Source organism: Emys orbicularis, chromosome 2 (assembly GCF_028017835.1).
Source record: "Emys orbicularis isolate rEmyOrb1 chromosome 2, rEmyOrb1.hap1, whole genome shotgun sequence".
Classification (NCBI taxonomy): Eukaryota; Metazoa; Chordata; order Testudines; family Emydidae; genus Emys; species Emys orbicularis.
The window spans coordinates 101459928-101475953 of NC_088684.1; the positions used below are offsets into that span (position 1 = coordinate 101459928).

The 16026-nt window shown below is 43.5% G+C and overlaps 1 protein-coding gene across 1 annotated transcript in view; it reads left to right on the forward strand.

Annotated features, from left to right (window-relative positions):
- The window catches only part of ZNF407 (zinc finger protein 407), a 445265-nt gene that overhangs the window by 299544 nt on the left and 129695 nt on the right, over positions 1–16026 (forward strand). The gene's annotated exons all lie outside the window — the stretch shown is intronic.

Here is a 16026-nt window from a genome sequence, read left to right on the forward strand (position 1 = left end):
CCCCATATCATTAGCCCAAATTTAAGGCAAATTCTACACTTTTGAATCCATGGGCTAGCAAAGGTGCTGTGAAACATGGATAATGATTTCTGGTCTCATTAAAATTTTATTCCTAACACTTAAACATATATCATTGGAAATGCATATCATTGGAAAACCTACAGTAAATTATCTTTTATTGTTGAGCGGGTATGATTTTTAGAGTATAAGATGCCTTATCTGAAGCTAGGTGGATTGGAGTGAGAGTGCTAGAAACACATTTAGTTTATACAGCTCACACCATTTGTGTGTACTTACTTCCCTTTGTAAATAATATAGGTTAAATACACAATTTTCCGATGTATTGAGTCAACCGCACACCATTTCATAGTTTCTTTTGGTGATGTGCACAGCACATTTTACTTCATGTGTGAATTTTCTCTGTAAAGTGGCTATGTAAGAACACCTACTCCCTGTGAGGTGAGGCATATCTACTTCCTGTAATGACAAAAATGAATGTTGCTGCTTCCTATTCTCGGAGAACCAACACAGCGATGGGAAAAGGAGCTGTATTCTATTCTCACCCAACTCATCATTAACAGGATTACTAGGTAATCTCCAACTGCAGTGCTGAACACTGCTGCTAGCTACCCCGTGCAGACAATGATGCTGTGAAGACAGAATAATGATGTTGCACAGATGTAACTGAGGGCAAAAATTGGACCAGCACATTATTTATTACTGCTGATGAGCCATGAGATTCCATTTTTAACTGAGCACATTTCCTATGGAAGTCATAGAAAGACAACAAACATGGAACCTCATGGTGACATTTATCAGAGTTGAACCATACTTTTCATAGATTTAGAGGTATAAGCCCAGAAGGACCATTAGATCACCTAGTCTGACCTCCTGTATAACACAGTCCATGGAATTCCATACAGTTACTACAGAATTGAGCCCAATAGCTTATGTTAGATTAACGCACACTTTCCAGAAAGTTATCCAGTATTAATTTGAAGACATCAAGGGATGGAGAATCCATCACTTCCATTCATAGTTTGTTCCAAAGGTTAATTACCCTTACTGGTAAAAATGTGTCGTATTTCTAATTTGAATTTGTCTGGCTTTAAATTCTAGTCATTAGTTCTTGTTATGGTGTTCTCCACTAAAATAAAAAGCCTTTTAGTTCCCAGTGAAGGTACTTGTACACCGTGATCAAGTCTTCTCTTGATCTTCTTTTTGATAAACTAAGCAGATTGAGCTATTTAAATCTCTGACTGTGTGGCACTTTTTTCTAGCCCATGAATAATTTTTGTGGCTCTTCTCTGCACCCTTTCCAATTTTTTCAATATCCTTTAAAAAATTTGAATACCCAAACTGGACATAATATTCCAGTATTGGTCTCACCAATGATGTATAGAGAGGCAAAATGCTCTCCCTACTCCTACCTACTACTGACCTGTTTACACATCCACGAATTGCATTAACCCCTTTTGCAGCAGTATCACATCGAGCTGTTTGTCCACAGTGACTCTTTTCAGAGTCTCTGCCTTCCAGGGTATTGTCCCCCATTCTGCAGGTATGGCCTACATTCCTTGTCCCTAGGTGTATGACCTTACATTTGGCTGTATTAAAATGCACTTTATTTGGATGGGCCCAGCTTACAAAGCAATTCGGTTCATCTGTATGACTGCCCTGTCATCATTATTTACCATTCCATCCATCTTTGTGTCATCCACAAATTTTATCAGCAGTGATTTTATATTTACTTTCAAAATTAATCTTTCAGGAAATTAAGATTTAATTCCAAAGATAAATCTGAGTAGTTGAAATGAGAGGGAGAATGAGCTCCAGCTTCATGGGGTGGTGGGAGTGGCAAAGGGTAGGGGGGAGGCAGTATAATAGCATAACAAATCCCGTAGAGGTGAGGTAATAGAGACAATACTGCTCTTGACACTAACCCAGGCAGCAGAGCAACAGGACGTGCCCTCTAGGGAGCTTTGTCTGCTACCAGAATGGCTGAAAGAGCTGACATAAAGGCCAGTTGGAAGAAGGGCCATCTGCATCCAAGACTGACAAGCAGCCTTTAGGGTCTGCTGCTATCATCTGTGACTTCAGCAAAGTTAGGAGTCCTTTTCATCTCCCTGCAGCCTGCAGAATCCAGACCCTTTCATAGCCTCCATCTGTACATGTATGTTTGTGGGAACATTTTGTGCCTCACTGAGGCTTCAGAAACTGTGTGTACAGTGACTTGAATTTTTCAGTGTAACTTCAGGTGGTCATTTAGAAAAGTATGCTAGAAAAATAATTGCCATTAAGGGGGAGGGAAAGGAGCATCTTCACTTAGTCTTATCCCATCCAGTTTTTTGTTTTTTGTTTTTTAATTGAATGCTTTCCCTGTCCCCATTTCAGCAGCATACTTAAGCAAGCACATAACATTAAGCTCATGAGTAGTCCCATTGAAATAGTCAACAGGACTACTGGTACTTAAAATTCCATGTGTATTTAAGATTCTTGCTGAATCCAGGCCTGTGTTAGTTAAACCTCCCATCCCCACTTTGATCCTCATGATCTGCCTAGTATCCTCCCAAAACATATTTGTGTGTCTTCTATGCACAGCAAACCCTCCTCTTCTAGAGCCAGCTTCTTCAGTATCCAGCCTGCAAAAATAAAAAAGGAAAGGGGGGGGGGAAATCCCCCCAAAAGGAATCCAGTGATTCTCAGCTAGTGTGAAATTAGTCAAGAGCAAAGATTTGATGGATGAAAATCCCCTCCCGTTTCTGCCACTAGAAACTCTTGGTAAGGCCGTGCGGGGGTGGAGTGTGCAAAGGAGATCTCTGCATTCCTTACATGCTTCTAAGGGGCATTCTGGGGCCAGCCCCAAAAAGGCTGGATCAGAATTGGCTACTGAGGGTAGGCCTTCAGACACACCACTGTATGTACATTACACAGATTCAATGGCCGGGAACCCCATAAGAGGTTGCAGAGAGAGGTTGCAAGTATTGTTTGTCCACCATAGCTTTGAAGGGAATGATGTTACAGCCTGCCTATACATTGCAGGGAGCAAGGGATGGATTATATCACTCCAGCACTTCCATAGTTCCCTTCAAAAAGCCCATTTACTGTAATTTGGTATATGGAGGAGTAAAATTGGCCCACTGAGATCAGCTTCTTAAGAGCATACATTTGAAATAATCAATTCCTTAAAATTGGGCTATGTACACTATAAATATAATTGTGAATATTTGGCCCAAACTACAGTTTGGACACAATATTCTGCTGAAGAAAACTGGGACACAAGTAGTAATTTATCAGTTTCCCATCCATTTCAGTGCTGATGCACTAATTCTTGCTGCTGCCCTACAGGGCTCTGCTGCTTTTTAGCAGCCAGCATTGGACATCTGTCACACATACTGTATGTCATAACAAATAGATCATTAAAAAAATACAGAATTAGCAGTGTAGAAAAGCTGAAAGAATTATTATAATTAGGCACGAGTGTGACTTCAATACTCTGAGTAAATCCCAAATAGTTTTTCATTATTTTCTTTGTGAAACATACAGTATGTAGTTAAACAGTATGAACATGGATTATTCTGTTTTACTGTTGTTTCATTGTTTCTGTATGGCAATATGCACGACTGATTAGGCTGCTTCTTTTGTGTGGTGGTTTTGGCTGTGTTTTTTCAGTCGTGTTAGCTCAACCGAATGAGTTTAACATGATTGAAAAACCTCATCCAGACACAGGCTAATACATGTTCAGATGTTTTAACCTGTGCCTGGACATGGCTTTTCAAACATGTTAAGCTAACTCGAATGAGCTAACACTATTGAAAAGCACATCCATTTACCTCATTAAGAGAGGAACTCTTTGGGGTGTGTCTGTCTTTTAGGGCCTGACCTCTTTGTAATCTTCTGTAGTGTTGCCAACTCTAGTGATTTTATCATGAGTCTCTCAAAATTTGATGTTTTTCTTAAAGCTCCAGCTGCTAGATTTATGTGAATATCTCCGCTTTCATTTAATAAACAAAATGTTAAGTTTCTAACTCTCCTGGCTGCGAGGAAGAGCTTGGAAATGTGACCCAAGTACATCCCAAAGGCTCAGAAACCAGAAGACAAAAAAAAAATTTAAAAAAAAACCTTGTGAATTTTAAATTAATCTCATGGTGATATTTTGAGGCTTGACTCATGATTTTTCAGGACTCGGGGCTGGCAATACTTCTCATTTGTTTCCCTCTAATGCTGGGAAGGTATGTTTACACTAAAGTTTGTGTACTGGAACAAATATTTTTGGAGTGTCCAGATTAACGTGTACAAACATGGTAGCAAACTCGAATTAATTGGAATCAATTAACTTGAGTTCAAAACTCTAGTGTAGACAAACCTTGAGTGCATAAGCTGTTTCTTCTGGATAGTCATGAGTTAGGCAGGGAGCTTACGTCCTCAGTGAATGTTGTGCCTGAATAAACCAGTTTCTCTGTGTGTTTCTCTGCTAACACAAAAATACTGGACATGAAATGGGGCATCCTCACAGAACAGAAGAAGCTGTTTGTTTGCACTTTTCTTTCTTACTGAAACAGACTGCATGTTGAACAAACTGATTTGAAAAAGGGTGGTTTCTGATGGGGTGTGCATGGAAGACATATCCATTACAGCTATCAGCTAGCCCCAAATATAGGCAAGGTCCTCTTGTTTCAGAGATTATGCATTTTCTGGCTAGGGATTGGCCACATTTTAATATATTTTACTTTTTAAAAATTGGTGAATCTGGTTGGAAAATGTAGTCAGTAGTAGATTTCTTCTGTCTGTGTGTGTGTATGTGCGTGTCTTGATACATGGGCTTGATGCATGAATCATTCAGTGAAATTCTATGGCCTGTGTTATGTAAGAGAACAGACTGAATGATCATAATGGTCCCTCCTGGTCTTTAAATCTATGAATCCCTTTGTTTTTAGTTTAAATCATAACTGTGAGAGTTAGGTAATGATAGCGAGTTTTCCAAATTGGTTGGGTGTTTTCTATAAGTATTGAGTGAGACTCCTGTGATTTGGCTATTTTCTGGCTAGTAAATGGGATTAGGATTCTATGGCAATGTAGATAGGTTTCAGCAGAAGTTTGCTTAATTTCCATCACTGAGGTTGTTATTCCCGTAAGAAATGGTCTATTTTTAAATGATCTGCTACTTTGTTAACTACTGGATCAAAATCCTGCTTACTATTTCTATTTGTTGTAGCTTGTGCTGCAGGGTTTAATCAGGGGTGTCAAACATATAGCCCATGGGCTGGATCTAACTAGAAGAGTTTCATCCAGCCCCCGGACTTCCCATGAATCTACTGACATGTTTACACAACCCCAGAGTCTGCACTACGGGAGACGTGATTTGTTCAGGCACCAGTGTGTTGTGCTCTAACCTCTGCAAGTAGACCTTGCTAGTGTGCATCATGTGTACAGGACTGTGTACATCAGTGTGCACTAAGGAACATTTAGTGTGCACCATCAGAGTCCATACGGACCAGTTAGAGCACCACACACTGGTGCACTGTACAAATCACACTCCCCTTGTCCAGACTCCAGCACAGCAATCCAGCAAAACCTCGTGTACAGGTGTAGAACCACTATGGCCTGGTCTACACTACCCGCCGGAATCGGCGGGTAGAAATCGACCTCTCGGGGATCGATTTATCGCGTCCCGTCAGGACGCGACAATCGATCCCCGAATCGACGCTCTTACTCCACCAGCGAAGGTGGGAGTAAGAGCCGTCGACGGGAAGCCGCGGAGGTCGATTTTGCCCCCGTCCTCACAGCGGGGTAAGTCGGCTGCGATACGTCGAATTCAGCTACGCTATTCGCGTAGCTGAATTTGCGTATCTTAAATCGACCCCCCCCTGTAGTGTAGATGTAGCGTTAGTTGCATTTAAGAGGCTGTGCCAAGCAGCAGGATATCGGATCTGGCCTACCATATGAAATGAGTTTGACACCCCTGGTTTCAGTATTGCAAAGGGCCTTCTGCAGGCCCTCTACACCAGGGTGAACTTCACCCATGCTAACTCAAAGGGGAAACTTTAAATAAATCTTTTTACTCAGTCTACTGTATCACTGTGTTTCTTTTCAGATGTAAGTAGTGACATACATACAGTTGCCAGATGTACTTACGATTATGTGCAGTCCTGTACAGAAAGAGGCTGTTTGTGCCGAATACCCTGGAGAAACTTTTAAAGAACAGTTCATTTTTTGTGACAATATGAACCCTGAAAAATGCTATGGTCTCTAAGACCTAGTGGATGAAGTAATAAGTATTATGTCCCATTCATGCCTCTAAAACCTTCCATTTGCATGCTTGCAGTGTCTTTTCAAGATGGTGGGTACTGCATAATAGAAGAGTGTAATCTGTATATTTCACTAGCAGAGCATTTGAATAAAATGCTTGGAGAGTGGTAGGAAGTGAACTATTCATCTAGGCATGCATATAAAATCTTTGAAAAACATTAGTGTGTGCAACTTGCATTCTGGATGGGCAAGTTTAGAAAACTAAACTCCAGAGTTAATAAAGTCGAATTTTTGTCACTTTTAAATCGTATCAGAATGCCTGTTAGTAGGATGCCTCTTAAGATTTCTATTAGCAAGAGGAACAGTCTTCTGATTATTAATACTAATCCCCATCCACTACCTTTTGGAGTCTGGCATAATTTATTTCTAGCTGTAAAATCAACATTTTCCGGATTGGTTACAAAGTAACAAAAAGAAGGACACCTCAGTAATCTCTGACTGGCTGTAGAAGTCAAAAGGAAGAAACTAATCCCTTTGGCCCATATTTTTAAAGGTGTTTGGGTCTTTCTCCACCCAGCATTGCTAGGCCTAACTGATTTAGGAGCCTAAGGCCAGGTCTACACTATACACTTACATTGGTATAACTACTTCACTCAAGGGTGTGAAAAATCCACACCCTGCATGATGCAGTTATGCTGACCTAACCCCTGGTGTAGATAGCTGTATGTCACTGCGAGGGCTTCTTCTATCAACATAGTTACTGCCTCTTGCAGAGGTGGATTAAGTAAGCCGATGGGAGAAGCTCTCCTGAAAGAGTAGTGGTGTCCTCATTGAAGCGCTACAGCGGCACAGCTGCACCTGCTGCAGTGTTTTAAGTGTAGACCTACCAAGCATCTCAAATTAGACGGAGGCTCCTAAGTCAGTTAGACTTTGCAACGCCGAGCAGAGCAACACCTAAATACCTTTTAAAATATAGGCCAAAGCAATTTAGCTTTAATCATAAAATGTAGAATTGAATATTTTTAAACCACATATTAAGTTTGCCCTTTAAATGGGGTGAGAGAGTAATTAGTTAGTTAAAATAGTGATGATGTGTGCCTACAATGTAATCCAGGGCTAAAACCGCAGGAAATTTTTGAGGGATATCCTATAATACAGTGGTTCTCAAACTTTTGTACTGCTGACCCCTTTCACATAGCAAGCCTCTGAGTGCAACCCCTCTCCCCCTTATAAATTAAAAGCACTTTTTTATATATTTAACACCATTATAAATGCTAGAGGCAAAGCGGGGTTTGGGATGGAGACTGACAGCTTGGGATCCCTCATGTAATAGCCTCGTGACCCCCTGAGGGATCCCAGTTTGAGAACCCCTGCTGTAATACAATGTGATAAGATCATAGAAATAGCTTGTCTGTTGGCTTAGTTTCTTTGAGCCCACCCTGCTGGAACAGTCTACAGTTCTCTTCTGCCAACTCTACAAGTCTCTTCTTTGTGTTAATGTTTATTATTTATATAGAACCATAAATATACATGATATTTTACAAACACACACAAAAAGCACTGCCCCAAGAAATAACAGTCTAAAATTCTGGCAGACAAATACACTGTATGGGACAAAAAAATCAAACACAACATGTTGAGGGTACAATGGCAGTATGGTGATCAACACTGGAAGGCCTCTTCAAAAGAAGTGGCTTTTAAAAAGGACTTAGAGATGAGGAAGGGCACATAAAGCCCTATTTCACAATTTTGTGTCTGGAGTTAGGTGCCTAAATCGACATTTAGGCACCTTTGGATAACTGAATCTCTGACCCCTAGTTAGGTACCTAAAAATCTGCATATAGGTATATAGAGATTATATAATGTGGGTTTAGGCACCTCAGTTTAAGAATGTGGCTCTTAGTGAACAAGAAGTGGACGACATAAGGCATAAGGACAGAATAGAAGATGTGAAGTGAAGAGTAGAAGTCAATGGTAGCACTTAGGGGTGGAGGACAGGGTGGCGTGTATGGTGTGAGTGTGAGAGAAATACTTGAGAGCAGAGATACTAAAAAGGGGAAATTAGAGAGTACTAGCTTTTTCTTGGTGTGGTAGTAAAAGATGGGAAGCCAGTGAAGGGATTCAAGGAAGAGGAATGACCTGCTAGGAAAGGTAGGAGACTCTAGTAGCAGTATTTTGGCTGGGATGGAGGATAGGATGGGATGACAAACAAAGATGTGAGAATAATACTTCCCACTTTTCATGTTCAAACAGTTGGCCACAAAAAAGAAAAGACTGAGATATGGACTAGGCTTTTAGAAGTAAAGGTAGAGAGGAAAGGATGCATTTCAGTGACATAGGGAAGGATAAAAAGTAAATGATCAAGAAAACTTCAGACAATCTGACCACTATTTAAATGTCATCCTTTACTCCAAAACATTTACCACAGTATTTTCCTTTCCTATGAACAAAAAGATAATTGTGGTGGTTGAGATACCACTATGAAACTGTTGGCAGCTACTAACTTATAGTGTCTGTACCACTGTACATGACTTAGGGTATGTCTACACTACGAAATTAGGTCGAATTTATAGAAGCCGGTTTTATAGAAATCGGTTGTATACAGCCGATTGTGTGTGTCCCCACATAAAATGCTCTAAGTGCATTAAGTCGGCGGACTGCGTCCACAGTATAGAGGCTAGCGTCGACTTCCGGAGCGTTGCACTGTGGGTAGCTATCCCACAGTTCCCGCAGTCTCCGCCACCCATTGGAATTCTGGGTTGAGATCCCAATGCCTGAATGATGCAAAACAGTGTCACGGGGGGTTCTGGGTACATGTCGTCAGGCACCTCCCCCTCCGTCAGAGCAACGGCAGACAATCGATTCGCGCCTTTTTACCTGGATTACCTGTGCAGACAACATACCACGCCAAGCATGGAGCCCACTCAGCTCAGCTCAGCTCACCGTCACCATATGTCCGCTGGGTGCCGGCAGACGTGGTACTGCATTGCTACACAGCAGCAGCTAATTGCCTTTTGGCAGTAGACGGTGCAGTATGACTGGTAGCCTTCATCGGCGATCTGGGTGCTGGCAGACGTGGGGCTGGCAGACGTGGGGCTGCATTGCACACAGCAGCAGCCCCTTGCCTTTTGGTAGAAGATGGTATATTACGACTGGTATCCGTCATCATCGTACTGCAGTGGCTGTCAATCATGGGCACCTGGGCAGACATGCTCAGTCCTATTGAACTGTCTTGATGATGATGGCTATCAGTCGTAGTATGCTATTTTCTGCCAAGCACCCAGAAGATGCCGAGGGCTATCAGTCATGCTGCACCGTCGTCTGCCAGCTTAAGATGTAAAAAATAGATTTGTTCTGTATTCATTTGCTTCCCCCTCCCTCCGTGAAATCAACGGCCTGCTAAACCCAGGGTTTTGAGTTCAATCTTTGGGGGGGGCCATTCTGTGTGACAGTTGTTTGTGTTTCTCCCTGATGCACATCCAACTTCGTTGATTTTAATTCCCTGTACCTGTACGCCATGATACTAGTCAGATACTAGTTTCACGCCTTTTTTCAGACCAGACGCCATAGCACTGGGATCATGGAGCCCGCTCAGATCACCGCGGCAATTATGAGCACTATGAACACCACGCGCATTGTCCTGGAGTATATGCAGAGCCAGGACATGCCAAAGCAAAACCAGGACCAGCCGAGGAGGCGATTGCAGCGCGGCGACGAGAGTGATGAGGAAATTGACATGGACATAGACCTCTCACAAGGCACAGGCCCCAGCAATGTGCAAATCATGGTGTTACTGGGGCAGGTTCATGCCGTGGAACGCCGATTCTGGGCACGGGAAACAAGCACAGACTGGTGGGACCGCATCGTGCTGCAGGTGTGGGACGATTCCCAGTGGCTGCAAAACTTTTGCATGCGTAAGGGCACTTTCATGGAACTTTGTGACTTGCTTTCCCCTGCCCTGAAGCGCCAGAATACCAGGATGAGAGCAGCCCTCACAGTTGAGAAGTGAGTGGCGATAGCCCTGTGGAAGCTTGCAACGCCAGACAGCTACCGGTCAGTCGGGAATCAATTTGGAGTGGGCAAATCTACTGTGAGGGCTGCTGTGATCCAAGTTGCCAGGGCAATGAAAGACCTGGTGATATCAAGGGTAGTGACTCTGGGAAACGTGCAGGCCATAGTGGATGGCTTTGCTGCAATGGGATTCCCAAACTGTGGTGGGGCGATAGACGGAACCCATATCCCTATCTTGTCACCGGAGCACCAAGCCACCGAGTACATAAACCGCAAGGGGTACTTTTCAATGCTGCTGCAAGCCCTGGTGGATCACAAGGGACGTTTCACCAACATCAACGTGGGATGGCCGGGAAGGGTACATGATGCTCGCGTCTTCAGGCACTCTGGTCTGTTTCGAAAGCTGGAGGAAGGGACTTTCTTCCCGGACCAGAAAATAACCGTTGGGGATGTTGAAATGCCTATCGTGATCCTTGGGGACCCAGCCTACCCCTTAATGCCATGGCTCATGAAGCCGTACACAGGCAGCCTGGACAGTAGTCAGGACCTGTTCAACTACAGGCTGAGCAAGTGCCGAATCGTGGTGGAATGTGCATTTGGACGTTTAAAGGCGCGCTGGCACAGCTTACTGACTCGCTCAGACCTCAGCGAAAAGAATATCCCCATTGTTATTGCTGCTTGCTGTGCGCTCCACAATATCTGTGAGAGTAAGGGGGAGACATTTATGGCGGGGTGGGAGGTTGAGGCAAATCGCCTGGCCGCTGATTACGCGCAGCCAGACACCAGGGCGGTTAGAAGAGCACAGCAGGGCGCGGTGCGCATCAGAGAAGCTTTGAAAACGAGTTTTGTGACTGGCCAGGCTACGGTGTGAAACTTCTGTTTGTTTCTCCTTGATGAACCCTCCGCTCCCCCCACCCGGTTCACTCTACTTCCCTGTAAACCAACCACCCCACCCTCCCCTCCCCCCTTCGAGCACCACTTGCAGAGGCAATAAAGTCATTGTTACTTCACATTCATGCATTCTTTATTAATTCATCACACAACTAGGGGGATAATTGCCAAGGTAGCCCGGGATGGGTGGGGGAGGAGGGAAGGAAAAGGACACACTGCAGTTTAAAACTTTAACTCTTACTGAAGGCCAGCCTTCTGATGCTCGGGCAATCATCTGGGGTGGAGTGACTGGGTGGCCGGAGGCCCCCCCACCGTGTTCTTGGGCGTCTGGGTGAGGAGGCTATGGAACTTGGGGAGGAGGGCTGTTGGTTACACAGGGGCTGTAGCGGCGGTCTCTGCTCTTGCTGCCTTTCCTGCAGCTCAACCATATGCTGGAGCATATCAGTTTGATGCTCCAGCAGCCGGAGCATCGACTCTTGCCTTCTGTCTGCAAGCTGACGCCACCTATCATCTTCAGCCCGCCACTTGCTCTGTTCATCCTGCGATTCAGCCCGCCACCTCTCCTCTCGTTCATACTGTGCTTTTCTGTAGTCTGACATTGACTGCCTCCACGCATTCTGCTGTGCTCTGTCAGCGTGGGAGGACATCTGGAGCTCCGTGAACATATCATCCCGAGTCCACCGTTTTCTCCTTCTAATCTTCACTAGCCTCTGTGAAGGAGAAACATTTGCAGCTGGTGGAGGAGAAGGGAGAGGTGGTTTAAAAAGACACATTTTAGAGAACAATGGGTACACTCTTTCACGTTAAATTTTGCTGTTCACATTACACAGCACATGTGCTTTCGTTACAAGGTCGCATTTTTCCTCTTATATTGAGGGCCTGCCGGTTTGGTGTGAGAGATCACTCACGCAGTGCCAGGCAACAGATTTCGGCTTGCAGGCAGCTATGGTAAGCCACAGTCTTTTGGCTTTTTTAACCTTCTTAACATGTGGGAATGGTTTCAAACAGTAGCGCCCTCATTTCCCATACCAAGCACCCGTTGGGTTGGCCATTTAAAATGGGTTTGCAGTGTAAAAGGAGGGGCTGCGGTTTCCGGGTTAACATGCAGCACAAACCCAACTAACCCCCCTCGCCCCCGCACCCAATTATCGGGGATGATCACTTCACCCCTCCCCCCCCCACCGCGTGGCTAACAGCGGGGAACATTTCTGTTCAGCAGAGCAGGAAGGGGCACCTCTGAATGTCCCCTTAATAAAATCACCCCATTTCAACCAGGTGACCGTGAATGATATCACTCTCCTGAGGATAACAAAGAGCGATAAGGAATGGATGTTGTCTGCATGCCAGCAAACACCGGGACCATACGCTGCCATGCTTTGTTATGCAATGATTCCAGAGTACGTGCTACTGGCCTGGCATGGTAAAGTGTCCTACCATGGCGGACTGGGATAAGGCAGCCCTCCCCAGAAACCTTTTGCAAAGGCTTTGGGAGTACATGAAGGAGAGCTTTCTGGAGATGTCCCTGGAGGATTTCCGCTCCATCCCCATACACGTTAACAGACTTTTCCAGTAGCTGTACTGGCCGCGATTGCCAGGGCAAATTAATCATTAATCATTAAACACGCTTGCTTTTAAACCATGTGTAATATTTACAAAGGTACACTCACCAGAGGTCCCCTGTGTGCCCTCAGGGGATGGGAGCACGCCTTGGGTGAGTTCGGGGGTTACTGGTTCCAGGTCCAGGGTGATAAACATATCCTGGCTGTTGGGGAAACCGGTTTCTCCGCTTCCTTGCTGCTGTGAGCTATCTACATTATCTCCATCCTCATCTTCCTCGTACCCCGAACCCGCTTCCCTGTGTGTTTCTCCAGTGAGGGAGTCATAGCACACGGTTGGGGTAGTGGTGGCTGCACCCCCTAGAATGGCATGCAGCTCCGCGTAGAAGCAGCATGTTTGCGGCTCTGCCCCGGACCTTCCGTTTGCCTCTCTGGCTTTGTGGTAGGCTTGCCTTAGCTCCTTAATTTTCACGCGGCACTGCTGTGCGTCCCTGTTATGGCCTCTGTCCTTCATGGCCTTGGAGACCTTTTCTAATATTTTGCCATTTCGTTTACTGCTACGGAGTTCAGCTAGCACTGATTCATCTCCCCATATGGCGAGCAGATCCCGTACCTCCCGTTCGGTCCATGATGGAGCTCTTTTGCGATCCTGGGACTCCATCACGGTTACCTGTGCTGATGAGCTCTGCGTGGTCACCTGTGCTCTCCACGCTGAGCAAACAGGAAATGAAATTCAAACGTTCGCGGGGCTTTTCCTGTCTACCTGGTCAGTGCATCTGAGTTGAGAGTGCTGTCCAGAGCGGTCACAATGAAGCACTGTGGGATAGCTCCCGGAGGCCAATAACGTCGAATTCCATCCACACTACCCCAATTCCGACCCGCTAAGGCCGATTTTATCGCTAATCCCCTCGTCGGAGGTGGAGTAAAGAAACCGGTTTAAAGGGCCCTTTAAGTCGAAAGAAGGGGCTTCGTCGTGTGAACGTGTCCAGGCTTAATTCGATTTAACGCTGCTAAAGTCGACCTAAACTCGTAGTGTAGACCAGGCCTTATACAAGTGGGACCATTCTCCCTCCATCTGCAGCCTAACTTGAGGAAAAGGCTCCATCTCCCTGCTCATCATCACCTGCAGCAATCTTGGGCAGGTGAAGACTCCAAACAATACCCACAATGCCCTAGCATTGTAATGGGGTTGGGGAAACATTTCATCTGCCCCTGTCCATGCCCTCTAGCAGCACTCATTGCGTGGAAGAAAGGGGAGAGGGAAAGTTTCCACTCCACTCCTGTATGGCAGCATTTTCACATATCTATAGACAATAACTGCAAACTACTTCACTCTCTACCAGGAATATCCATTCTGTGAATGCCCAGTCAAAAATTGCCACATATACATAATTCATTCAAAATAGGAAATAACTTATATAGACAAAAACACACTTGTTCATATTAAGGAATAATGATAATAATTTAACATAAATAACGTCTATGTTAGTGTTACTGGAATGCAGACCAGTCTCTTAAAAGCTGTGTTTATTTATTTGGCTGATATAACTCAAGAGCCAAAAGAACTAAAAACCCAAAGTCTGACTTTATTCAAGTTTTTGAAGCAGAAGAATTCCTTCTGGGCTAAGTCCTTCATTGCCAAATTTCAACATAAAGGGAATCTTTATCTCAGAGTTTATAAACTCCTGAAAGTGGAGTTTATAACACAAAGCCTGTCAGATGTTTAACTATCATCACTATTGCAACACTATAATATTTAGCTAAATGTTTATAATGCGACCATTTTAGTGCAGATACAGTACTTCTTAAAGTCACAGACTTCTAAGTACAGTCATTTGATTTAAATTCCGTAAGTATAATATGAAATACAATGTTTGGTGTTTTGTATGTCAGATATGGAATAATGTATTTTCCAAGCACTAGGGACAAGACTGATAATGGAACAGGCAGTCAAGGCACAGTGAATAATTAAAAAAACATTTTATATGCAGTACATTATTGTCATGTCATATTTAAGGGTATTACTTGGCTTCAAAAGTGCCTGGATTTGCGAGTTGTCACCTTCATGGGTTATTTTATTAGCACAATCCCTGCATTGCAAACTAATAAGGGAAACCATTTGTAATGTCTTATGATCTCTTATTCCTAATGTATGATTAGGCCTTTCTGTGCTCAACACATAGACAAACATTTCAATTGATAAGTTGATCAGCACATTGCTATGTTCAGTCACAGAACTTTTAATCATGGTTAAACAAATGAGACTTTAAGGTGGCACCGTTTACAGTGGTTTGAACAAGTTCAGAGATCAAATGATATAGCACTGCCCATGCACACAACTTGAGCAGACTGTATTTCCTTCAGAACTCTAAGGTTTCTGTAGAGTTTTCATATTTCACAGAAATATTTTCAAGGTATTGAAAGAACAATTTTTACATAATGCCTTAGAGTTCATCTAAGGGAACAGTTAGTTTCCATATAGGTGCCCAGATTCTCAAAGCTCCCACATAGGCAAGTTTGGTCTGAATGCCACCTTTAGTGTCATGAACTATATTCTCATTTTATTAGAACTTTTATTTTAAATGTTGTTTATTTGTATATTTTCTTTTCCATTCACATTTGAAACTTATTTTGTACGATTTCCATTTAACTTTTGAGTAAAGTTAGTGTCCTTTAACTGCTGACACGTAGAATATGTAGGGGAAAATAGAGTCTATAGTATTAATAAAGTATTACCAAACAGAAATAAATGGAAGCATTTATATTCCTTGCTTTGATACAGGTAACATATATCATTTACTTCTACTAACAAACCTTTCTAGGATGTTGTAGTTTTTTTGTTTTAAATTCATACATACTGAATAGTCATGAAATTCTCATTGACGTATAAACTTGGGGTGGGAATTTTGGTAAACTTTTTTGGATATAAATTCATTATTACTGCAACCTTTTATCACTCTTTTTTGGAAATGAGGTTAAAAACCTTTCAGCCCAAATTTTTCAAGTGTGTGAAATGAATGGCGCATCTCTGGCTTCTGTACATTCCAACTCCTGTGTGGGCAGACAAACCCTGATTTAACTCAGGGCGTGTGTGTGTGTGTGTGTGTGTGTGTGTGTGCACGCACATGCAAAAGTTAGGCATGCACGCCTTTGAAAAGTTGACACACACAACCTCTCCCCTCTCCCAAGATCACTATGTAGAGTTTATAAGCTCTGCAGGAGTTAATGGACTATCCTTACAAAATCAGTTGCAAAGACTCTAATGGGGTCTATGAACTTAGTAGTAAAGGTTCATGTGAACTCCATGTGAACTTTTAAA